This window comes from Coturnix japonica, chromosome 2 (assembly GCF_054131305.1).
Source record: "Coturnix japonica strain WE chromosome 2, WE-NBRP24, whole genome shotgun sequence".
In the NCBI taxonomy this organism is placed as follows: Eukaryota; Metazoa; Chordata; class Aves; order Galliformes; family Phasianidae; genus Coturnix; species Coturnix japonica.
In genome coordinates, this window is record NC_140664.1 from 20,053,799 (window position 1) to 20,080,490 (window position 26,692).

At 42.6% G+C, this 26,692-nt stretch overlaps 1 long non-coding RNA gene across 1 annotated transcript; it reads right to left on the bottom strand.

Annotated features, from left to right (window-relative positions):
- Positions 1–24,439: 24,439 nt before the first annotated feature.
- LOC146761721 (uncharacterized) lies at positions 24,440–26,564 on the bottom strand. The gene is made up of 2 exons (XR_014943319.1): positions 25,170–26,564; positions 24,440–24,699 (listed from the first exon to the last, which is right to left on the bottom strand). It is a non-coding gene; the product is annotated as an uncharacterized LOC146761721 (long non-coding RNA).
- Between the last annotated feature and the right edge of the window lie 128 nt (positions 26,565–26,692).

Consider the following 26,692-nt stretch of genomic DNA (forward strand, 5'->3'; position numbering starts at 1 on the left):
AAGATAATTGAGTTTCAACTCCCTTGCCACAGGCAGGGTTGCCAACCACTAGATCAAGTACTAGATCAGGCTGCCCAGAGCACAATCCAACCTAGCCTTGAATACCTCCAAGAATGGGGCATCCATGACCTCTCAGGGCAATGTGTGTCAGTGCCTCACCATGTTATCTGTGAAAAACTTACCCCTGTTTTTTAATCAGATCTCCCCTCCATCAGTTTAAAATCCTTCTCCCTTGTCCTATTGCTATCTACCTGTGTAAAAAGTTCTTTTCCCTCCTTTTTATAATTTCCTTTTAAATATTGGAAGGCTGCAATGAGATCTTCCTGGAGCTTTCTCTCCTCCAGACTGGGTAAGCCAAGCAAACTCAGCATGCCTTCATGGAGAGGTACTTCAGCCCTCTGAGCAACTCTGTGGCCCATTCTCTTCTCTCTGTCCTGCTGACCACTCGTATAGGCAATAAGACATACAGCAGAATAAAAATTGCAAAGAATTGAAGTAGTTCTGTCAAGAAATTCTTCACTGTGAGGGTGGTGAGACAGTGGAACAGGATGCCCAGAAAGGTTGTGAATGCATTCAAGCATTCGAGCAGAAGCATTCAAGACCAGGCTGGATGGGGCTGTGAGCAACCCGGTCTAGAGGAAGGTGTCCCTGCAGGGGACACCCCCCTATAGCAGGGGGTTGGAACTAGGTGATCTTAAATGCCCCTTCCAACCCAAAACATTCTATGATTCTATGATTCTAACTCATGAGAAATGGGATACAGAGAAGCGAATCTAGATGCTTCTGGTGGGCTTGGAGACTGGTCTCAAAGTTTTCATTACCCTGTGAACCTGCTCTGTAGAAGACAGATGATGTTCTATCCATACAGATGGGAAGAATGGGAATTGGAAAGGTTGCCTCCTTCTTATCTCTTTCCAAGGAAAGACAGGTACTTCCAAGCTGTGTGAAGAAAAGGGCAGGGAGAAGTGTAGTTACAGCCTCAAGTGCAGGCTTCTCTCTCAAACATCTCATTTTTTCCACCTTTATAAATACAACGTTTGTTACCACTTCAATTTAAGCACTTAAAATCTGTCTTCCTAAGAGAAAATACCATTTTCTGGCAGCCAGTGGCTCACACAGTGCTCCAGCACCAAGAGGAAGAGGCACACACAGGCGGTCTCACTGCACCAATAACTGAAACATGGTGTCATCACCTCTAAGCCATTACATCCTGGTGCCACCCTGACAGTGACAGTGGCTGCCAAAGCTTCTTGCAGAGACCCAGTGCTGTTTAGACAGCAGGGAGATTAAAGCTCCCCAGCACCTCTGTTCACCCTGGCTACAGCTTCCTGAGATCACAGAATTGCCACGCAAATTAAATACAGTCTATCCCTGTTGTCTGAGAGCTTCAGGATGTTTTGTAGGACTGTTTATCAAGCTGACTGCTCAATTCCCATGGGAAATGCAAGTATCACTAATGTGATGGCTGTACATGGCCTCTCACTGTTAATGGACAGTAGTTATCCATGTTTCCTTTCATGCTGAAATACTGCTGAATATGAGAGCATACCACATCACATTACAAGTAACAAAACATCATCATTGCTCTTTTCAAGCCTTGAGAACCAGGCAATTCCTAGTGCAGACACACTTTTGGTTTGGCCATTTCAAAGGCAATCCTCCAGCCATGATGGCCTGAGGCTTGAGAAGCAGAAAAATGTCTGAAGAGTTAGGGCCAGGTTGAAGGTTTTGTCACCCAAATTAGTTAAGCATAATTACACTTCTTTGGGACTAATATGTCAGTTCTCAGTAATAGCTACTTCATACCTTGAGGGGAATTTATTATGGACTGAAGCTACTGCCTTTGAACTACAGCTGACCCACCAAAAACTTTGAAGCCTGCTTCCAAATCCCAGGGGATGGGAGTCACATAATGTACACACAGTCTCTGGGGCAGCAGGTTGTCTGCAGGTACCCTGCCCCAACTCTGGGCTTATTGCTTTGCACGTTCTTTAGAAAATTACCCTGGCTATTACAGCTCACTTTTGGAAACTGAATGGATAGATTGTTACCAAATAACCCAATACACTGTAAATGTTAATCTGATTTAGAATTCCACGTAAGCACTTTGCAGATTAGTTCACCTGCCATCATACGAGGTCACCAGTTTGCTGTAGCCAAAAGAATAATGTCTCACTGCATCAAACCATGAGGGCTTCAGCTACTGTCTGTATTCGGCTCTGGGGTGTAGTGCTGCCTCTGGGATCCTGCGGCAGATCAGTGTGCATTTTCAGCAGTGAAGGATGCATCCCTGGATTGCAGGGACGCTTTTATCTTGCTTGGTGTCTAAATGGCCTTTCAGTATCTAAATGGGAACTACAAGAAAGAAGGGAACAGACTGTTTAGCAGAGTCTGTGAAGATAGGACAAGCAGAAATGATTTCAAACTAAAAGAAGAGAAAGTTAGGTTGGATATAAGGAAAAAGTCTTTTAAGTGAGAGTGGTAAGGCACTGGAACAGGTTGCCCAGAGAGGAGATGGATGCTCATTCCTGGAGACATTCGAGGCCAGGCTGTATGGGGCTCTGAGCAACCTGATGTATCCCTGTTCATTGCAGGGGAGTTGGATCAGATGACCTTTAAAGGCCTCTTCCAACTCTAAGAACTCTATGACTGTATAATTCTAAATGTCTGTCTCAGGAAACCTGCCATTTCCTCCTGGGCAGGTAGGAGAGCAGTACCTCTGCCATGGCGCCACTTTTATTGCCTGTGCCTCAAACATCCCACACAGAGAAGCGCCCCTTCTCCTTCCTGAGAGCAGAGTTTTTTGTTTTTTTCTTCTTCGATTACACATGTTGGCCTTATATCTACATCCTCTCTTCTCCATCCAGAAAGGAACTGTAGTCTTACACACAGACTTTTACATAAATCAGTGAGCTTGTTATTTAGAAAACGATTAGGTAACTCTCGTTCTAGAATGTTAGGATATGGTAATCTTAAATAAACTCATTAACTTTGATAAATTAGGGCATTTTTCCTGAGCCAGAGTAGTTGCCACAGCACACGTCATCTTCCTCTAAGGTCTTTTTTTGTTATTTTTTCCAGAGTCTGTACAGATTAGAATCCAACCAACTTGTTTTGCACATAGCAGCAGCAACCTGATGTACCCCTGCAGTAATTCCACTGATGCACAGAGATAACAGGAAAGCGTCTCAGGCACAGCAGAAGGTTAAAGCATTGCTGATACTGGTAGATGGGCAATTCTAGATCCCAGAGAAGGAGATGATAGTCCCATGGGTGTGGCTGTCCTCCATACCTCTGTCTTTTTCCTACTGCTCTGAGCTCATTAAGTGAGAAAGGGAATTGAGGAAAAGTTTGTCAGTCCTTTGACAATAAATAAATAAATAAATAAATTAATTAATTAAAATAAAATAAAATAAAGAAAACAGAACAGTATGCCAGCAACATACCAGTCTAATTTACACTACTGAAAGTCTTCACAACCATTGATTATTGCTTCATCTGGAATGGAAAGAGAGTGGTGGTACAAAGAGTCACTACTGTAAATGAAATGAAGTCACTGCATTTGATTATATTCATCAGAAACATATAGGGACATAAGGTATACACAATTCACACTAAAGGTTTATTGGTTTTGCTACAATAAGGATTTTCAGGGAAAGAAGTCTTCAAGTTGAAACAGTCCCATACTGTTTTGCATGAAAAACAATAAAATTTCTGATTTTGCAAGCTGTTAGAAGCAGTTTCAGCAGCTGCTGGAGTTATCAGCTCCTGACATTGACTACTTAAAATTGATCCCATTTGGTGATCTCAGTTCGAAATAATCATGCTACTATTCCAGCCCTGCCTCTGTGATGTGAGTGGAGTATTTTTTGCTTAAACAAGAAATAAAGTATTTGATTCACAGGCAGCAGAGAAGTGTTTTTAATATATATGTAATTCAGGCAAAACCAATTCCATTTTCACAGCTAAAGGAGCTTATATCACGTCTGCTGGAGATGAGAGTTTAATGTAAGTCGTAAGTTATATCTGACAATTCCTCAGAAGAAAAACCAAAGCTATTTGGAAAACTGAGATTTTCAGTAGAAAAGTGAAGTGAAAAATGTCAAATGAAGCATCTCTTTTATTTCAGAAGGTTAAGAATGGACTCAAAATGAGAAACAAATATTTCAGCTATAGGGGCGTCATCTTTTTTTTTTTTTCTCCTGGGCTAGAAATACTCAGTGGTGCAAATGTTCAAGATTAAACTATTGTATTTGAAATTAAACTTCTGTGTTCAGAATTTTCTGCAGGAAGTCTAAATGTTTACACCAAAATTAGCATCTGCCAGTGATTAAAGCAGATGTGGGATATTTCTGTTAGAAAAACCTTCTTGGCAAGGAATTGCAGAATTTCTATCTACCTGGAAGCCATGGCAGCTGCATTGAAGAACAGAGCTTGTTTGTGTGACTGCACCTAGGTTAATACATAAATCAGGTGAAGAGCCTGAACTGGGCTGGTGCTGGGCACTCTCCCATTGCTGCCCAAGCAGCACATTCCCCAACACCAGATTTGGCCATGCCAATGAACATTTTCCTTTTCCCTGTCCAGTCATGACTCAGGGGATAGTATGTGCCAAGGGCCATTGCCAAAATCTCCCTGTCCTATGGGTGGAAGCGAGCAAGCTAACTCATGCTAAGTGAGCAGTGCCCTACCCCATGCCTATAGGGCTACCCATATAATCCCTAGATTGCTATGTTCAGAAGAACAGGAGCCTGACCTCTAGATTTTCTGTGGTAACACTACTTAAATGAGCTGTCTTTTATGAAAATGCTCCCCTTAAGCCTCTAACATATTTCCTTCTCTACAAGGAGTTTTCCCTGATGACCCCCTGGAGCATGGGTACTCAAACAGCACCAAGGACATGCATCTGCCTCACTGTGTGTGGGGTGCTGGGATGTTCTCCCGGGTGTGTGTGTGCTGCCTGGGCCTAAGTTGAAGCTATGGGAAGTTTCTACCTCCACCATCCTCTCCCATCCCTATTCTGCAGCCATAGACCCAGCTATGTGCATTCCTGCAGAGCTGCAGTTTTCCATCCCAGGAACAGTTTTGGGCCACAGGGCACAGGGGACCTGCAGGAGGGAATCACATCAACAAGAACCTGAGTTCATTAAAACAAAGCACTTGGTGTGGCTGCAGCAAGATTTTCAGTGCTGCCAAACATTGCTTGCTCTGTGTGACAGATGTTTGGCAGGTGGATCTGGTGGCTCTGTGGCTCCCCACATACTGGACATGGTGGTCACAGCAGCTTCTGTTCACTGGCCAAAAGGCATCACAAGCAGGGCAGAAGAGGAGAGACATGGTTATGTAAGGGTCGTGGTGGTTCCCAGCTTGTCCTTGTTTAGCTCCAAATCACAATACTACCCAGTACACTGCATTTTTCTTCCTTGTCAGCCATCCTTTGTTCATGTTCCTGACATCTTTGCCTTTCACTATGCTTTCTCCTGCACACTTCCCTCTGTCTCCTCAGGTAAAAATCCAGAGCTCCAACAGTCATGTGAGCTCCTTATTTCAACTCCACAACACCCATTGACTGCATGAGCTGATATCCCACTTGGGTCATGCTGAGTGAATGCTTGCATATCATTGGCAAACATGCACTTTAGCAACATAGTTTGCCATAGCTGCAATATGAGGACTGTCAGTGCTTTTTAGCCCTGATGGATGGTGCTCTACTGTTTTATCAGGATGTTTCCAGTGATGTTGTGAACCTTAACCTGAAATAGAAGGAAGCTATTTGCAAGGATGGGCTTCAGAACAAAGAAACAGAAATGGGTTCAATATCACGGAGATATCAAGGCACACTCTTACTTTCAAAGAACATAAAAGGAATTTTAAGCCATATTCTATCCTGAGGAGAGGCCTTGGCATATTACTGTTCTTTGTCATGTTACATTTTCCACATTAAACTGTGCACATTCACAGAGAAAACTGCCTTTTAGTAGGAAGAGATAATCACAATTGGTACTTCAGAAAGTCAAATCTGCTTTTGGGTTAAGTCTCAAGAAGGTGCCAGGGAGGTTCTGCTGAAATCCCTGTTGCCTGACCTGGGAGGCAAATCACATGAACTGCTGGACACAAGTGTGTCACAGCCATCTGCTGAACTTTGCTGTGGGATGCCTCTTTAAAAATGGTTCTGTGCCTCATTTCTTAAGGAATAAAAGACAAAAGAAAAAGGGAAACACGGATTTAGCTATAATGGGGAAAGCAGGGACTGTATTGGTACAGACAAAGGCATTTCAAAAGCACACAACTCAACATGAGCCAAGCCAAAAAGATGTCATGTAGCCTTGCATAGCACCTTGGTGGCTGTACATGCAAGCACCTGGCATCCCAAACTGCTGCTGCTTGGCTGCTCATAAAGCCAGGGGCACAGTACACCTAACAAACCCAATGAATGAATCGTAAATTGACTTGGTATGTTTCTGGGACCTGGCCAGTCCTGGTTATTGAATCTTAGATTATAACAAGCACCAGACAACTGAGGAAGCCTGAGAGTATGGATAACTATAGAAGAGATGAAGTAAAGCAACTTATTTCTATGCAGTGTCCAGTCTTGCTCTAGTTCTGGGTTAATTCCCAGGCTAATTCAAGAGACATCTGGAGTTTTCTGCCAAAAGCAACTCTCACAGACACTATTTCCTAAATCACAACCTTGGGAAGAGACAGATATACTGCTCTGTGTGCTGTGATCACACAAAGAAAACTAAAAATGCTGATAGGAAACTGCAACATATGCCTTGTTTTGGTTCATACTTTTCCTATCAGAATTTTTGAATTATTACAGCTGCAGGAATTAAAAAGTTAAAAAGTCCCACAGTTAAGGCATTACTGTGAATACCTGAATAAATCTAGGATGCCATAACAGTTAAATGGCCACCCAGTGAATTGATTTTTGTTTTAACCTATTACTGGTATCAAATTAAACAACTCAGTACTGATATTCAGTCCTACCTGCAAGTGGGGTATGTAGAAACACAAATATGAAATGTAAGTATATGACATTCTGCTGAAGGTTGGCTACGGCTTCCAGCAACAGAAATAATGACAATTAAGATCCAACCACTGTCAAGTTGCTAATATGGAGCGTTCCTGCATCTTGAGGGAGAACACCACAGAGGCCAGTTTGTGCTTCTTCAGAGCCTGGCTGAGTGGGAAGCACTGAACTGACTTCATAGAATCATCTTCAGAGTTGATGCAAAACTTCAGCTGCTATAAGGCTCTCAGATTTCACTAACTTTGGCAAATATTTCAGAAAAAGAAGCTTGAGTTACAAAGAAAACAATCAATCTATTAGTTTGGAGAAGCCCAAGAGCAAAAATCACTGTGCTTATGTGCATGTACTCTGATTTGCTAGACATAACTGTATTTACTAAAACAACATAAAACCTTCCGCATTCATTTCTTCCACAGAAAGTGTGGCCTGCTCAACGTGTGTCACCTCCCAACTGGATGTGGGTTTCCCCTCACACCCTGAAGCCCATCCCCTGCCTCCCACTGGCTGTTGAGCTCTATCATCATTTCTGCCTTTCACTGGGCAGAACTCATTCATGTCTGCTGAACCGTAGAATTCCACCAAAAGATTCTCTCCCCAATCTGTGTACTTCAAATTACCTATTAACCATCCTTTCCCCTTCCTCAAATTAAATAGCAAAGAAAGCTGAGCAAAAACTTATGTGAGAAGTTAAGAGGGGAAGGATTTCATAGAATCATAGAATCACCAAGGTTGGAGAAGACCTCCCAGATAATCTTATTCAACCATCCACCTACCACCAATATTTCCCTTCTAAACCATGTCCCATAGTACAACATACAAATGCTTCTTGAACACCTCAGTTGACAGTCACTCAGCTCTCTCACTGCCTGTCCCAGCTCCTGACCACTCTTTCAGAGAAGAAATTTTTCCTAACATCTAATGGTGCAACTTGAGCCATTCCCTCTTGTCCTGTTGCTGGTTATTCAGAAGAAGTTCACCCCCAGTTTGCCACAGCCTCCTTTCAGGCAGCTGTAGAGAGCAGTAAGGTCTCCCCTGAGCCTCCTCTTCTACAGACTAAACAATCCCAGTTCTCTCAGCCTCTCCTCATAAGACTTGTGCTCCAGACCCCTCACAGCTTCATTGCCTTTTCTGGATGCGCTCCAGAACCTCAATATCTTTCTTGTAATGAGGGGCCCAAAACTGAACACAGTACTAAAGGTGTGACCTCACTAGGGATGACCACTTCCCTGTTTCTGCTGGCAACACTACTTCTGATACAAGCCAGGATGCCATTGGCCTTCTTGTCCACCTGAACACATTGCTGGCTTATGTTTAGCTAAGCAAAATGTGATGAACACACACAGGCCAATTCCTTTTACACAGCCTTCCAGCCACTCTGCCCCAAGCCTTTAGCATTGTGTGGGGTTGCCGTGAATAAAGTGCAGGACCCAGCACTTGGTTTTGTTGAACTTCATCCTATTGGACTTAGCCCAGTGATCCAGCCTGTCCAGATCCCTCTGTAGGCCCTTCCTATTCTCAGGCAGATAAATACTTCCTCCCAGCTTGGTATCAGCCACACACTTACTGAGGATGCACTCAGTCTGGATCATCAATAAGGATACTGATAAACACTACTCATGACAGGTTGCCACCTGGATTTAACACAACTCAACACCACTCTCTAGGCCCAGACATCAAACCAGTTCTTTACCCAACAAAGAGTGTACCTATTTGTAAGGGAAACTGTTGATCACAGCCCAGACCTCTGATTAACCATCTGAGACAAGCAATGAGTCAGCTGAGGGAGCACAGGTGAAGGTAATTCAGCTGTGCTCCAGAAAGGGGATGGAGATTAACTACCTCTCCTAGATCCCATTTAAGGTGTGGCCACCAGTAAGGTAGCATCTCTTCTGGAGATTGCTCCTTTGTGGAGTTCTGGTGGTGAGCCTCAAAATTATCCATCTTCACTGAAGGCCTCAGAGTTGGTGAGTTTTTCCTTAGATATCCTCTGGCTATCTATACATATATATAATATATGTATATATATAATATAATATACATATAATAATACAGTACTTGTATTATTCCAAATATACATTTGGTGAGCCAGCCAGGATGCATGGCCATAATGTCTTTCCTATGGAACATGTAAAATGGTTCAAGGGGGAGAATGCTACCCCCTTAAATAAAATGCTCCCAGGGTAGATCCAGGATTTATGGGTTCCCTTTATTTTTGAATTGCTACCATAATTGAACAATGGAGTCTTTTGCAGGTTGCAGACAATGTTTCCCCATTTCACCTAGCAGAATATTTTGAAGGCTTGTGCAAGGACATCTTGACCACAAAGGAAAGATGATTAGCCACATCTACAGTAGCGTGGTCTCTAACTGCTTAAATCAGGAAGAAATTAAATCAAATAACTTAGAGCATGAAAATCAATTACTAAAAGATCAAATTGAAAAACTCAAGCATGAGAACAGTATACTGATGGGGAAAAGACAATTATTGCATTCCCCAATTCCTCAAATCTGTAACATTTCAGTAGATGATAACCAGGTACCTGAAACAATGGACCTGGTTAAACCAGAAAATGAAATTACTAAGGCTGAGTTGGAAGAATCCCCTAGGATGGATCCTTTACAACTCTGTCCTATTACACAGAAAAACAAAAGAAGTCCAGGATAGACCAGCAGGGGGTACCCCCTGATCAATGGTCTCCTGATGAAATTCACTTTGATGTGACAGCCTGACCATAAAGGGCCGCAGAATTAATGGACCTGGTACAATGATTCTACCAAAGACCCAGGGAAAGCATACCAACCTGGTTATAATGTTCATGAAAATTAGGAGTAACCTGAGGAGGCGCCCTTCCTCTCCCTGCCCTTCCCCCTGAACAAGTAATGTAAGGTGACACATCAGCATTTGTCTAACCACCTAGTATTGGTAACAGCCATCTTTTGTCACCTGTACCTGGTCTTCATCAGTGCTTCATAATTGGATCTTTTTGTTTCATTACCTGCCTTGGATGCTATTTAGAATAAAAATTGCTCTGTTAGGCTCCGACCCAACAAGTGAGGTTGCTCTTCTGAGTTACTCAGCTCAGAATTGGAGCCAGGGTTATAACTGCAGGAGTCAGATGCCTGTCAGCTTTACCCATTTCACTAGATTATGTTGTTACTCGTTACTGAAACAGAAAAGATCATGTTGTTCAGCCTCTGTATAGTCTCTGAACCCTCCAATTCTGCTCTTGATCAAAAGAACTATCACTTTTCTGTTATCTCATTACTTCTTTCCATGTGGGTTGCTGTGGTGTTTGCATCCCTTCAGGACAAAGCATTATTCCTCCTCTTGTTCATCTACCGCAGCCTGATGCTTCTTAAGCTGCTTTTCAACATAACCTGTGGGTTCCTCTGAACAGACACCAAAATTACTTCTTCAGTCAGAATGGTTAACAGATATCTGTGGGAATACAAGAAAGACTGTTCAGAGGAGCAGCTGTTGAGCAAGATAAACAGCATGAGAACCAAGGACACCTCCTGAAGATGAAAGATCATCTCGCTGCTCTCATTGGATAAGTAACCGCATAAATGGTAGAAGAGTGTTTGTGGAATGATCTGTTGACATGTAGGAGTGAATGGGAAAGCTATGAAAAGAAAATTTGTGAAGGTATGTAAGTGATGTGAGAACTTGTATTAAATGACTTGGATTGTTCACATCTGAGTGCATCAGACGCAGCAGATTTCCATTTCCTTCACTCACTGCTGTGGCTCATGAGTGTCAGTGGACACGTGCAATTGGCCATTCCTGGAATGGGCACACAGATTTTGTAGCAAAGTGGTGGACATTGGCAGGAGGATGATCCCAGTGGGGGCACTGCTTCTTTGTGAGGGTATCCCTGAGAACCAGATATCACCGAACATCATCTTGCCCTTTGAACTGTTCTTTCTCTCAGGAACACATAAATAGGACTGAAACTTCTTTTTTATTTCTTCTAATAAGGAAAGGCCAAAACAAACTTTTTTTCTTTACTGTGAATGACACATTTTCAAGTTTCAAAAAAATATTTCATCATATATCTTTATTGCTGCTGTGTTCAGCAGAAGTAGATAAGTAGCAAACTTAACAGAAAGGCTGAAGTTTCAGTTATACAATATACTACATGGAGACCACACTAGAAATAGCTAACAAAACTGTAACATGTATGAATACCTATCAGGAAAATGAGGGATTTGGTATCATTATCACTGTAGCATATTAGGCTGTATTTCTGCCATAATCTCAATAAATTAAATTGATTTCCATCACTGGGTAAGTTTGAATGCCATAAAGCAGCTGTTTTTAAATTCTGAAAGAAGTTTTATTTCCTTTTACAATTTGTGTAGTTCTCCATTTTATTACAGATATTTCCTTTACTACAAATCACATTTGGTGGTGAGGCTTATTTCTAGGGTTCTGTTTGCAGATAAATCTCAATACTACTGAAGCCTCAGTGAAAGAAAGGTATTTGGAACACTCAAGAATTAGGACAGTGGATTACTGAGAGATGGGAACCACTATGAGCTCTTTTCTTCAGACAAATGCATGATCAGTTGACGTGACTCTGCGGGATAGGGCTGCTGTTTATGCAATCAGAATAGAATCATAGAATCAAAATGCAAGCAGAATTTTTCTTGCAAACACAAAGACCAGAGTGTGCTAGGTAATTCATCAGCCAGATACCATTAGACTAACTATTTACAGTCATCACCTTACCCATCCTAAAAATCCTTTTGCTATAAGTGCTAGTTTCAATTTTGAAACTAACACCAGACCCAGAACTTCCAGGTTTAATGCCTACTCATCAATATGCCTGTTCAGCAGATTGTCTAAGACTAAAATTGGCAGACTGAGAAGACAAGCATATTCCTTCATATGCTTCATAAATAGTCAGAGGGCTGGAGCACCTCTCCTATGAAGAAAGGTTGAGAGAACTGGCCTTGTTTAGCTTAGAGAAGAGAAAGTTCCAGGGAGACCCTGCTGTGGCATTCCAGTACTTGAAGGGAGTGTTTAAACAGGAAGGGGAACGGCTGTTTACAAGGGTGGATAGGGATTGGACAAGTGGGAACAATTTTAAACTAAGACAAGACAGGCTTAGGTTAGAGATTAGGAGGAAGCTTTTCACACAGAGGGTGGTGGTGCACTGGAACAGGTTGCCCAAGGAGGCTGTGGATGCCCCATCCCTGGAAGCATCCAAGGCCAGGCTGGATGTGGCTCTGGGCAGCCTGGTCTGGTGGTTGGCACATAGCAGGGGGGTTGAAACTGGATGATTGCTGTGGTCCCTTTCAACTCAGGTCATTCTGTGATTCTGTGATTGAGATCCCTTCTCAACCATTACCAAAAGCCAAGCATCACTCAAGGGGCTCATAATGAAGAGAAGTGTGAATGATAAAACACAAGTATATTTCTCACTTGACAGCATTTCAGTCTACAGAAGATATATAGAACTAATACAGACAGAAGTTAGTTATCCTAGCAAGAGCCATGAAGGGGTTATACAGGAAGATTAAGCCTTCAGGTGAAGATGCTTAGACATGCTTAGATCACATTTGGAGTCAGGACACACTTCATTCTATAAGAGGTGAGATAAATCATATTCAGTACAGACACTAGTTTCCAAATACTTTCACTACCTTCCCAGTAAACTCAACTGTGATGATGTACATGTAGATTAGATACAAGTACAAAGATTTTTACAGTGAAGGTTGTGAGGCACTGGAACAGTCTGTCCAGAGATGCCCGTCCTTGGAGACATTCAAGGTCAGGCTGGACAGGGCTCTGAGCAACCTGCTTAAGCTGGAGGTGCTACTCATTGCTAGACTAGAGCAATGGACTAGACGGCTTTTAAGAGTCCTTTCCAACTAGATAGACTAAATTGCTTTTAAGAGTCCTTTCCAACTCAAATGATATTGTGATTCTATGATATTTAACTTCAGCTGGAAGTGTCCATATTTATTCCATGGAAGACCCCAGAGATGATCCAAACTAAAAGAGAAAATATTTTCTGAAGTGTTTCTGATTAGACAGTTGTTAACATCTCAACTTGTAAGAAATCTTGACAAAGTGTAGTTTCAGATCAGATTTTGGTGCAGAAACAAAGCATTGAATTTATAATCACATATAATTACTTTTTAGGACAGTCAGAGTAATGGCCATTATCAAGTTGCCAACATAATGGCATGTTAAGTGTGGCTTTGCTGCTCCATGTGGAATAAAAAGCAAATAACAATATTTCAAAAACAGGTACAGTGGTTTAAAAACTTTGGTATTTTTCTTACGTTATTTAGTTTTATAATAAATCTAGCGCCACCCAATACCAGGACACTGCAGGTTCTCCTCAGACAGCTGTTCTCAATCAGTATGCTTCTAGAAAAGTATTCAAATGAGTGTCAACAGATCTTTTATAATAGAGAACCTTCTCCTTAAAAAATAAAGCAATCTTTCATTTTCACACACTTTTACTTCAGATTAACAACTCCTTTGGACCACATTATTCAACAAAATCCCAGGCTAGTAGTAGGTGCAAATCCAAAGAGTCTAATAGCATTGCTGACTTAGCTTCTCATTGAAACTTGTGTTTGTTTTAGTTCATTTGAATTAGAGAACAAGTACTCTCTTATAAACACAAGGAAAGACCTTTTTCCGTTTCTATTTGTAAGAGCTGTAACATCTATCACCGCACAGAAATACCAGGGTGTTTGTAGTGGAATGGCTGCTGTGTGCTTCTCCTGGTTTTCCACCCTCAAGGCTCAAGTCTAGAGTCAATTTATTCCTTCTCAGCTGTGAAATATGACGCTTTTCACCCACCGTGCTCCCAGTAATACTTGAATTACTTCAGACCCTCCAATGCAATTAGCCCACAGGAGATGAAGTAGAAAGACAAACAAAATGAGTTTTCTCTCCCTTGCTTTCTTGCAAGCAAAACTAGAATTTAATGAATTACAAACTTAAAATTAAATTTAATGAATTACCTGTTATTGTAAGATGTGGTCTGCATATAGAAGTAGGCACCTCTTATTGTTGTTTCTACCTTCTGAAAAATGACAGAGCAAAACTGACTGAACTATTGGAAAAGGGATTGATTATGAGAGCTCTTATTCCAGCATGAATTCACATGGTATAAAATTTAGTTTCATTCCAAAATTCACTATGCTCTTATTCTTCATTTAAGTAATAAGTCAGAGACTTTGTTACTATACAGTGAAAGTGTTTCCAAAAGAACAGTAGAGCTGGAGCTTTCTCAAGATCAGATAGTTTTTCCCCATTACCACGGACTTAAACAAAACATAGAACTTGGCCAAGGCAGTATGTATGTATTGCAGACTCTGCTGTTTCCATTAACCACAGCCCAAGGTCTTCGCAGAAAGATCTGTGCTCTGGTTTGTTTGACTTTCTGACTATGGGCCTCCTGAAGAATCAAATATCATAGCTTAAAACCTGTTAAAATATGTCTTAGTTTCAGAGTTTAAAAGCTGGTAATCTGTTACCCAGTATCTGAAAACATACTTGATAGCAGGGAGGAGGGATCCCTAACAATGACAGATGAATGACGACAGGTATTTTATTTGTATAGGTCAGATCATTTTGCAGTCTCTCAACCGGCAGTGTTCTTGGCTTCATGCAGAGGTCAGGTCCCTCTACTTCTACCCCCCCAGAGTAAGACGGATGCTTTTCAAAGACTATTACAGACCATTAAAGAGATGACTTCCCAGAAGCTTGCTGTACTACAGCAGAAAAGTCACAGCACATTCTGACACACAGTTGCCTACTGCCCTACACTGCTGTCCATGAGCAAGCCCCTTCCACATTGTCATATTGCAGTAACAGGGTTGGAGACTGATGCAGATGTAGATGATCTTCAGCAGTAAGTTAGTGTAATATGTGGAGAGAGTGAATTCTTAAAGGGTAGGTCCAAAACAAAAACCCACAAAGCGCGGAGAGCAGGGTGGGGCCTTTCCTTTTAAGGCCATAAGGAGTTTCTGCAAATACACAAAGCAGCCCTTGGAGTTTTCCTTGGCAGATCATTTTAAAACTTTTCCACTTCTGTTGCAGTGTTTAAAAGCCTGAATCCTAAGCAGTCCTGGGTCTTCTTAGTGGTGATGCACCTGTGCTAACTAGGAAATCAGAGTGCACAATGCCGTGCAAAAATATGACCTTACTTCTGCTACCACAGGTCCACTCTGTAAAATGAATGTTGGATGCAGAGATGTCCTGTGGATCATGGACGCTGTTTCCTCCAGAACTGAAAGTATGGGTTTATCTTAGGGACCTGAGCCCCATGTGCAGTGGAGGTCATCTCCTGGGGGCTGGAGCACTGCACCTGGGGTGGGAAGGACGGCACAGAGTTGAGACCTTCATGTCTTCTGCAGTAGTGGGTCCTGTACGTCCAGAGAAGATGATGTGTCTGTGACATCTCCATTCTGCAAGGATGATGCTTGGGTGCACACATGTCTGAATGTGTGTATGGGATGTGTTGAGACCTGCTGCAGAAGGAGCTGGAAATTTGTAGTTGCATGCAGTTGCACTTTATAAGGGTCTGGTACAGTGTTATCTGTGTGTATGCTGTTACAGTGATATCTGCTGTATTACTGGTGTCAATCTTGAAAGTATAGCTCAATGATTCCCAGTTCATTATGTGACGTTAATGAATCAATAAACCACTTCAGCCTTGATTTGGTTTGAACTATATGAATTGATCAGGTTTTGCAATGATGTTCAGTCTCTGAGGGAAGCAGTGAGCACAGTTCTGTCCCCTGCAAGGCCAGAATGGATGTGCTTTGGTCTGGGATCCTTTGGCCAATTCCAGGGACAGCAATTCAATTGTTCTGGCAAAGTCCCCAAGCATGAAATATAGAGCACCTTCCTTAAACTTACTTGATTTCTCCATTTTTGTCACTTTCCACTTCCCTCCAGTGAAACAGTAGAGCATAGGAGCGGCACATCAACCCCACTCCATACACTGACACAGACACGGGAGTGTGCCACACCACATTCTGTATGCACCAGCAGAAGTGTTGCTCACAGAGCAACAGCAATTTGTTTGCAAAAAGTGGGTTTGAATACTGTCTCTATTGAGATACATCAGCAGGGGAGATGCAGGGGAAGTTCTCACTGCACTATCAGCGTACAGCGCTGATTGTAAGTTACCTGCAGTCAATCTGCCCAGAAAAAAGGACCTTTTTTTTTGTTTTGTATGCATATTTATGCTCAGTGGTAACAATCTTACAGAGAAATGGGAAGCAGTTTGGCTTTGATGGCTGATTTTAAGTTTTCCCACTATACTGCATGAAAATACAGTTGGCAGCATACTCTGTCAGAGAGCACATTAGCACTGAATTCATTCAAACCTACCCGCATGGGCAGGAAAAGGGATGAAGCTATTCTTACATTATTCATGCCTTGCTTTGGCAACTTGCTCAATGTCAGCATTCACAGCTCCAGCTCTGTGGTGTCCCCATTGTCCCACACATCTCCTATGCTCCCATTTCCAAAGGTAATAAATATGTTTCAGGCTTCCGATGCTATTATGCATAGACAGGGAGGGAAACATTAAGACAGTCTGTATGACAAAAAGACAAAGAAGGCATCTCCTCTGTCTCTTTCTTCTCCTGGTGATTCTGTGACATTTTTGCTTCCAGAATGCAGCCTCTCCTTTTGACAAGATCAGCCCTATTCAAACTCTTTCTCCACTTCCTTCACTTTTTTTTGCACCATTAAGTAGTTATCCTTGAACTTCTTTTGGTCAGGCAGGAATATGCAAGGGAAAGGCAAGGACAGGGTAAGGAATGGCAATAAGAAGACCTGACAGCACTAAATGAAGGTCTGTGAATCCCCGTTACAAAATATTCTTCTCATATTGTCAGCTCAGTATCCCAGGTCAGCTCTCCCATATATAATTCAGCTTTTATTCTTTCTGTTGGCACATCTTTGATGACTGAAAGCTCTTCAGCTAAGCAGGTGTATTATATCAACTTACCAGCGGTTCTTAAGAATATGTTAATTTAGGAACACCCTTCCTGGGCTAATGTGGCATTTCTGATAGCAGATGAATTCCTTTCACAGTAAGGTACAGATGGACTTTCTTTTAAAAGGTCATTAAGACCATCTAGTCCGACCATCAACCCAGCACCACCAAGCCCACTAAGCCATGTCCCACATCTACACTTTTCTTGATAACCTCCAGGGATGGTGACTCCATCACCTCCCTGAGCAGCCTCTTCCAACACTCAAATACATTTGTTGGCATCCTGGAGGCTTTGGTTTGTGATGATGTCTTCCTTCCCTCTATCAGAAAAGTGTTTCCCTAACTCCTCCTGTTTCTCCCTTAGGGAGAGCTTTGTGTAGGCAGTTTATCACCTGTACTTTAATGTCTCAGTCTTGAGAGACAGATAAATATCCACACTAAAAAGAATTATTAACATTTCCACTTTGTGGATGTAAAGGACATGTTGCCAGCATGGTGTCTGATGTCACTTTTTAGACAACTCTGAGAATTTTTTATGTTTGTATCACACAACTTTCTTCCAGTGCATGCAGCTGTACTGAATTTCAATGGCTTTGACTGGGTCCCTGTTCACAACTTTCATTTGTACAGTGTTTGAGATGAAAGAAAACTGCTGAGGCTCCTTTAAAGTTACAAAATGTGCTGTCTGAGATTGTTGCCCTGGGGCTTGGTGTGGAAGAAAGACAAATGGAAAATATAATTCTACTTAAGTCCCTGCTGTCCTTTGTTTGAGCATTTGACTCTAATCCTCCTTAGTCATATGAAGTTTCTTATTGTTTAATGCTCTTTTTGTGTCTCTGAAAGTAACAGAATGAAGAGAACCTGAATGATTGCTCGTGAAAATCTGAAAGTAAATTGGCAGCTCCTGCCCATCAGCTCGGCACTCAGGCCTGTTGCATGAGGAGGACCCAGGGACAGTGATGCTGCAAAGCCACATAGCAGGAACCCATGATGAGCCTTCCACCAAGGACTGGAACTATGGAGTTGGGATAAATGTGGTGCTCTAAATCCTGTAATTCAGACTCAAGTATCCTTGTCATGGGGAGGACACCACTACTGCCTGCTCCTGGGAGAACCAAAGGCATAAGGCCCACAATTCCCAAAGGGAAGCCTTTAAGACCATCATCTGCATCATCTGTGGAGATCATTTTGTTCTGCCAGCCACTGACTTCCCTCCAGTATGTTCAGTGGCTGCCTTAGATTTTCATCACAAAGCAGTGAGTGGTCTGTGAAGGCAGCTGAAAACACTTCTTTCTCTATGGCCACCAACCTTCTGGCAAGTGGAATCCAATTTCGTATCTAATGAGTGTCCCAGAGGGAAAAGCAATATCTAATAGGCTTCTTCCATTCCAAACTGCTCAAACACTGATCTCCTTCTCCACATCCACTTGAAGAGCAAATTCAATTAAAATGTACTTACCAATTTTACAAAATCATTAACATGTTAATGATTTAACAGTTTTAAAGAAGGGAACAAGGAGAGAGGAAATAGCAAATCCATCTGCACTGTTGTGACAAGGAGTTATGAAGGGTTGCCAGCACTGGGCTGCGATTAGAAATCTGAGCCTCGGCCCAGAGCTGCCCCCCCCAGCTCTCCTCGCCTCCAGCAGAGCAATCTCTTATACCACCATGTCTGAAGTCTAACAGCTCTGAGATAATGGGGAAGTCACCAAGCAGATGTAGATAGTGAGTAGACAAACATCAGGTAATTCTTACCATATCTTATTCTATCAATAAGAGTAAGTGCAGTTACATCACACCACAGCAGATCAGTGAGCATCTTCTCTCACACTGGGAAGGATGAAGATTTATTGCACAGTGCAACTGCACTTGGTTGAAACCAGCAGGGCACCAGCCTGAAGGTTAGAGGCTGATGTGTGTGAGAGTGTTGCTTCAGATGATTCAGATTCAGTGATCTTTCTTTGTACCTGATTGGATATGTAGATAATTTGTTTTAACCCACCCAACCACTTGCACATTATTAGAGACTACAGCTGAGACTGCCTCCAATATTCCGTAAGCCTAAAGAGACTGGTACAAGTCTTGCCCCAAAGGAAGCAGATTTGCTGTTTTAAGAGAGAAGCTACATTTTGAGCACAAGAGACTCAAACAATGCTTGAATTGACTGGAGAAAGTAATGACGGATATCTAGATTTGGACTGCGCTCTTGCAGAGAGAAGAGTGTTCATATGCTAGGAAGAGGGAAAGCCCTAGCACCACGGACCTGGTCTGGCTGCCATGGAGAAGTTGTTGTAGAAATCTCCTGTGACTGTGGGCTTCTCCTCGAGAGGACATAGGCAGAAAGGAACTGTGCATGAGGGCTTCTTTTAACGACCATGTGGAAAACAGAGCTGGGAAAGGAAGCCAGTGGCAGCTGCATGCCCTTATACACGCCAAAGAGAGCGAACCAATACCATTAAAAGGACCAGAGAAGAGAAGGGCTCTCCTCCCACCAGCAGAATATCTTTCTTCCCTGTGCTTTATTGAAGTTGCTTTTTAGTTAAATGGTCCTCCACCTGCAGACATTTACAAAAAAGAAACAGAAGTGCCATCCTCCAGGGCTGGTTCTTCAACAACAAGGGGTGAAGCATCTGAAGATGCTCACCCTCACTGTGGCATTCCAGTACTTTAAGAGAGCTTACAAGCAAGACAGAGTCTGACGCTTTACAGTCTGATAGTGATAGGACAAGTGGGAATAGGTCTAAAGCAGAAGAGGGGAGATTTAGATTGGATGTTGGGAGAAAATTTTTTACTCAGAGGGCAGTAAGGTCCTGGCATAGGCTGCCCAGAGAAGCTGTGGATGCCCCATTCCTGGAGGCTTTCAAGGTTAGGTTGGATGCACAGGTCAGAGGGTTGGAACTGGGTGGGCTTTACTGTTCCCTCCAGACTAAGCCATTCTATGATTCAAATGCCAGTGAGCAGACTGTGGCTCTTGGAAGATTTTCTGAGCTTTCCAAATGATGAGAAGAGAAAGAAAGAAAGAGAGAAGTTGTACTTTAAATGAAAGAATTTTCTGCAGGTGAAGTGCAAGGAAAAAACAAGTGAAGGGGAAATTGTTTCAAATGAAAAATACTATATCAAAAGCAAATATAGGTCACTCTACTAGAACAGGAGAGTCAACATGTTAGTCATAGAAGTTCTTTGTGAAATAACTGGCTTTACTGCTTTCTCATTTATTCCGGGTAAAACCTTTAATGTGAACAGAGTGACCTGAGCTCAGGCAGATGCACCAACCAGTGCCCTTTCAGCTGAAAAAGCAGATTCACCCATCAGCTCTTCCCTCCTGCCCCAGAACAGCCCACACTTTCCTCAGAAGCCCATATTAGCTGCCAGACATCAGACTGCTGACGCACTCCCTCGACTGTAACATCTTGCTGCAGCCTGCCCAGCAGAACGCAGGTGGGCATTCATGTGAACAGAGAGAAAAGATGGTATAAAATTGAAAGGGCTGCTTGATTCTGCAGCTCATAGGCTGAGCTAGATAATTTCATGGCTTTTTGCTGAGAAAAGAGAGGAGGAGATGAGGGGCAGTTGTGGTGTCATCAAGTGCAGGAACCAGGAACATCACATGTGACTTTATCCTTATTTAAGTTGCACCCACAGGGCAGTGCTTTATCTGATTTACTGAGGTGGGTGAATGTAAAAAGCCTCTTGGAGCTTCTGCTCTGCTTCATGTACATGTTCTGCTTGGGACAGCAGAGAGGAGTCTTCCCTTTCCCACAGCATATTGCTGAATACAAACCCTAACAAACACAGCAAAGCTAACATCCCAGCACAAGTGCTTCTTCCCTCACTGAATGGCATTTCCAAATGTCACTGTCTTTAAATAATGAGGACAGTCATTTCCTCCTCCACCTCCTTCTGTACATGGCATGACCTGATGAACATCTCTCAAGGAAAGCTGCAAGAGAGGTGGGTCAGCATTGTATGGTACAATTCAACATTGAACTCTGTGGATAAGAGCAAATATGGAGCATACTGCTCATACAGGAAGCATTAGTCACCTTGAGCAGGACTTAGTTTGTGTGATGCAGTAGGCAGAGCAAGAATAGCTGGATTCAACACCATCCTATGGCTTCTCCTCACTTCAAGTGCTGTTCTCACACCCTTTAAGTTCTCTGAACATCAGATGTGGTCAGTGCTGAGAAAAGAAGTGGTCTCTGGTGTGTTTGTCCCTGCTGAGGTAGAGCCAGGCTGTGCTAAAGCTCAGCTTTCACCCCAGTGTAATTTCACATCACCATGCTACATTTTTCTTTCTGAGCTGTGTGACTTCATGCTGTCTTCCCAGAGCTGGAGGATTTCCTGATCACATCTCACTGCAAGACTTTCAGCTTAGCCCCATCCTCACATGATTAATGTTGGCAGCAGAGTCCGGTCTCGGCTTCTGATCTCTATATGCCTTCACATATATGTGTTGCACTTAACTTCTCAAGGCATCCACTTACAAACTCTCCTGGTGGAGCAAAGATGAGCAGCCAGGAATGGGGAAGCCTTCAATCCTCCACTTCCTCCTCTTGCTCCCCCTTATTTCAATAACAGAAGGGAAGTGGGCCAAAGCTTAATGCTTTTTAGTGTGAATGAGGCACTTTGATATTGCTGGCGAGGGAGCTGATCGGACAAGCTCCGCCGTTCTTAATTCTGGAACACAACAGAGCAGTATGGTATCACAGCCTGCCTCAGGCAAGGCCAGCTCAGATCAAGCAGGAAACCAAATGTTGATGTTTCAGAGGTTTCTTAGCTCCGAGGTACTCCAATACACTGCAATGGTTGTGCCACAGAAATGGGATTCAATGCACTCGCTATTTTCTCACACTGTTTGAACACCCAGGAGGGGTTCCCATGAATGCTGCCTGCAAGCAGGCAGGGGGTTGCTGATGCCATAATTATCTTGAAATGGCTGCATTGCTTTTTTATTGGATTAGCATTAAAAGCCCAAATATGAGGTTTCTGTTGGATACTTCAGTGTAATTAGATGCTAGAAGACATATAAATGTGTATCTGCCAGGGCAGGAGCTAACTCAATCCGTCGCTTATAAGCAGGCAACAGTGTCACTTTGTTGTCCCACGACTGCACAGTGTCACCAAGCAAGCCTGAAGCGGGGATTTGGGGCTGCCAGCGAGTACAGGTCTATTCAGGGTCACTTATGACAGAAGCTGAACAGGGAATTAATATGCATCTGACAAAAATCATGTTTGAAAATATATTTATTGTGGCACATTTCATGAGCAGTACCTATTTCTCCATTCAAGATGAATGATAGCATTCAGCTTGCACACTTACTCATCCTGACAGCTAACAAGATAAACATGTCAGCATGCGATTTGCCAAATATCTTCCTTTGGAATTCAGGCAGGAGCTGCCAGTGAAGCTGGCTTTTGGCCACCACATGAGAGACATCGACCCAGACCAGCCAAACCTTGTGTTCCCTGCTGTGCTCCCTCTTTGCCCACCATGGTTCACTCTTGACCCGCGAGAAAAGCTCCAGTAATCCTGTTTTTGCTTCACAGGATAATTGCACAGAGATGATCTGCTTATTCTGCAGGTTCAACAGGTGCTGGGAGCTGGATGATGTTCATTAGACCTGTGCTTCAAAGGGCAGTACTGGGCAGCCCCGACCTGACTTTGCCTTTTACTGTGGGGCAGCTATTCCCAGAGACTGTGCTGGTGACCTTTATCAGAGTGAGTTTTATTTACAGATTGGGAAATGGCAGAGTGTCCTTTAAGATGAAAGGAATCAAAACACAAGGGAAAAGAAAGAGCTTGCAGGAGCAAAAGCTCTGACAGGAGATCAGTTTGGAGAAGTCTCTGTAAACAGACCTGTTCCGTTGATGTCTCATATTTTAGCCACAACTCCTTCAAGCCTTTAAGCTGACAATGAAGGAACTGTTAGGCTTTGGACTCCCCAGTGCATCTTCATTTTAGTAACAGTGCACCTATCATCTCATGTGCTCTCAGCTGACTCAGTGCATCTGCCCTCAGTCTAGATGCTTGTGTTCCCTCTCTGTCCTGCCACCAGCAAGGAACACTTACTGCCTTAATATTTTTTAACTTGAAGTTACTCGAAAGCATTTTGCAGTCTCTTGGCCTCAGCCAGGCAGCTATTCTCTTCTATAAAGGAAGACTGATGATTCCATTGTTAATAAGAGCTTTCATGTGAAGGACAGGGATCATCTCACAGCACAGTCTATGCCAGCGCCCTAACATCCCACCCCATTGCCCAAACTCTCATTTAAATCCCAAACTGATCCTGGACTCCAGCATGGGGGGTGGGTTTGCAGTTTCCAGTGACACCCAGTGGAAGGGTCCTCCACTCTCCCACCTGGTTTTGGGGAGCTCAGGAGAGTGGGCTGCCCTCCCCCGCAACTCCCATGTCAGCAGGAGGCTGGTGGCAAAGGCTGAAGGAGCTCCAGAAAAGCCTGGAAAAGCCAAGGAAAAGATATGCTGTATCTGGCTGTACCAGAGAAAGAAGTTGTCCTCTCTTGGGCTTCAACCTAAAGCTTCCCCTTTCATGCCACACTCCCACAGCAGCCTTTTTTGTTTTAAGCTGAATCTGCTGCACCAAAAAATAAACTGAAAGAAATATTTAAATACCAGCACACATCTACATATTATACCAAAGAACAAGAAGGATAAATTACTATTTACTTAATTGCCAACTCTTTTCAAGATACAAATCTCTTTTAAGTGCTGTTGCTGATCAACACAGACCCACCTTTCAGGCAGCCCAGTTCTGTTAGTATTAGTCATGCAACAGTGAAGGTTCCTGCCATCCTAGAAACATGAAATAAAAGTATTTCACATTACAAGTAGGTAAAACTTGAGACTGATCCCTCATAAATGATGAAGGAATCTGAATTAGCCACTTACAGCCACACAGGAGAGGATGGAGAAGAGAACAAGACACTGCTGGTCATCAATTTGAGCCCCCAGTGTGCCCTCACAGCCCAGAAAACCAGCTGCATCCCAGTCTGCATCAAAAGATCAAATGATTCTGTGATAGGCAATGGATTATGCTGCAAGCTATAAGGTGTGTTTTAGATGTGGATCTTGTATTTGGAGTGTTTCTCTTGATCAAGAACTTCTCTGCTTGAAAATAGATCTGAAAGACCCCAAGACACAATAGGAGACCCCAGTGGGTCTGAGAATGGAGTCCAGCTGTTCTTGGGAGCTTCTGGTGGCCTTCAGATCTCCAGCTTGCCTGAAACAGCTAAAGTCTCTGCTTCTGTTGGTGACAGTGGGACAGTGGTGGCAGGATGTGCCATTTAAGGGCTGACTGTATCCTGTCCCTCTGTAGAGGACAGGAAAGCACCCTGTATCCTTTCCCTGTCTTCTGTATGATAAATCAACACTTTGGCTTTTCCTTTGAAAAGGAAAATTCCACTGGTATTTCTGAAGGTATTTACACAGCCTTTAATATGGACAGTTTCTCTGAGTTTAACAGAAATAGGTTATAAAATGAGGCCATGCTTATACCAGTAAGTCACAACAGAAATGCACTGTGCTGTGTAAGAAGGGCCCAGGCTGCAAAACTGGATCCTGGAGTACTCTGGAGCTCGTGACTTCCCAGGCTCTGAAGAGTCAGCCATCAGCTCGCTTTGCAATGCACTCTGACTCCAGAAAGCTTAGAGAAGCAGGCAGGGATGTACCTGGTAATTACAGACCACAAACAAGATGACAGTCAAAAAAAGTGTAGTCTATCATGTAGCAAATCAAATCCCAGGTCTAAATATAATTGAAATGTAGCTTAAACTGCAGAGATTTGCTGTAACTCTAAATGCACTGTTGTTTAATCTATTGTATTACAATTTTACCATAACGTAATGTAATGTAATGATAATATATTTTTCAGTATTTCAAGTGACTGTCAAAAGAGTGAGCTGAATAAAGGAAAAACTCAATGTAGAGGACAAATTCAAAGAAACATAACATCTTAAAAGAAAACACTACAAATCAATACAAAAACCAAAAACTAATTTGAAAATGAATGTGTGAGTTATTGCCTGTACTTGTTAGAATAGATAATAACCAAAGAGTTCTAACTTTCATTTTTCCCTTCTATATCCCCACTGTTTGAAAAGTTGGTGAGAGAACAATAAAGAGAGAAGAAACTCCTCACCCAAAGACTTTTGCAGTCACCTTCAAAGAAGAAAGACATGAGAAGAAGGAAAAAATAAAATCCATGTATGTCTCAAATCTGGAAATACTTAAGTGATTATCTGGGAGGTTTCCCCTTCCTTCCCAAACTTTAGAAGGAAATACATTTTTCTCCTCATATGTCAGTCCTTTTTTTGGGAGAGTTGATTCATGCAGAAAATTTCCATGGGGTCCAGTTGTAACATCTTTGGTATTTCAAGTACCACACAACCAAACCACATTCTTACATCCATTTATGGGTATTCATGTCGTACAAAGTATGTAGCTTTGAACTCAGCCATTCAGGTACAAGACTATGAGTGGACATCAGATTAAGTTGTTTCACATTATCTTGCAGGGATATTTCAATAACAGAGACCACTGGAGACAAAAAGTATTGTGATAAATAAAACTAAAATCAGTCATGGAGATTCTGCTGGAATTGCATATTGGAAAGGTTTCACATGGATGTAAAGCAACACAGCCCAGGAAGAAGAGATGAACCTTTATTATGCATGAAAATTGAGCTATTTTTCAGGAAAGATATTCCACGGTACTTTCTCTTTATAAGCACATAGTGTGCAAGCCAGGAAGTACACAGTGTGAAGCTTGCATAGCAATTCTTATTCCACTCATTGCTTCATAAATGCTGTTCAAATCAATGGCATTTCAGATTCCTAATCAGTATTCTTTGTGTGATAGTTAAAAACAAACAAAACAAAAAGCAACCAGCAGTTACTGGATGTTTAACTGTATGTTTAATTATGGAGTTCCAGTTGTAAATCCCAAGGCCTGACAGTAAGGTTGGACTGTGCTTCCACCAAAGTTAATGAAATGTTTGCTGAAGTGAAAAATCCAAGGCTAGCTTTGGAGGATAGATTCCGATTAGAATAATAGAATCACAGAATCCTTAGAGTTGGAAGGGACCTTTAAAGGTAAACTATTCCAGCTCCCCCGCAATGAACAAGAACATGCACATCTAGATGAGGTTGTCTAGGGTCTGATCCAGCCTTGCCTTGAAAGACTCCAGGGACAGGGCATCAACCACAGCTCCGGGCAACCTGTTCCAGTGCCTCACCACACTCGCTATAAAAGACATTTTCCTTACATCCAACCTAAATCTTCCCTCTTTAAGCTTGAAGCCATTTCCCTTTGTTCTATCACCACAAGTACTGCTGAAGAGTCTGTCTCCATCTTCCCCTTTAGGTACTGAAAGGCCACTATCAGGTCTCCCCAGAGCCTTCTCTTCCCCCAGAGCCTTCTCTTCCCAAGCTGAGCAGGCCCAGCTCTCAGTCTGTCCTAGTAGGACATCCCTTAGATCATTTTTGTGGCCTTCCTCTGGATGCACTTTAACAGTTCTACATGTCTTGTGTACTGAGGACTCTACATCTGGATGCAGCACTCTAGGTGAGGCCTCACCAGCACAGAGTAGAGGAGAGGGGCAGGGTTGTACTAAATGCTTTCATCCCCCAGCTTGTATTGATACTGGATGTCGCCTTGACCCAG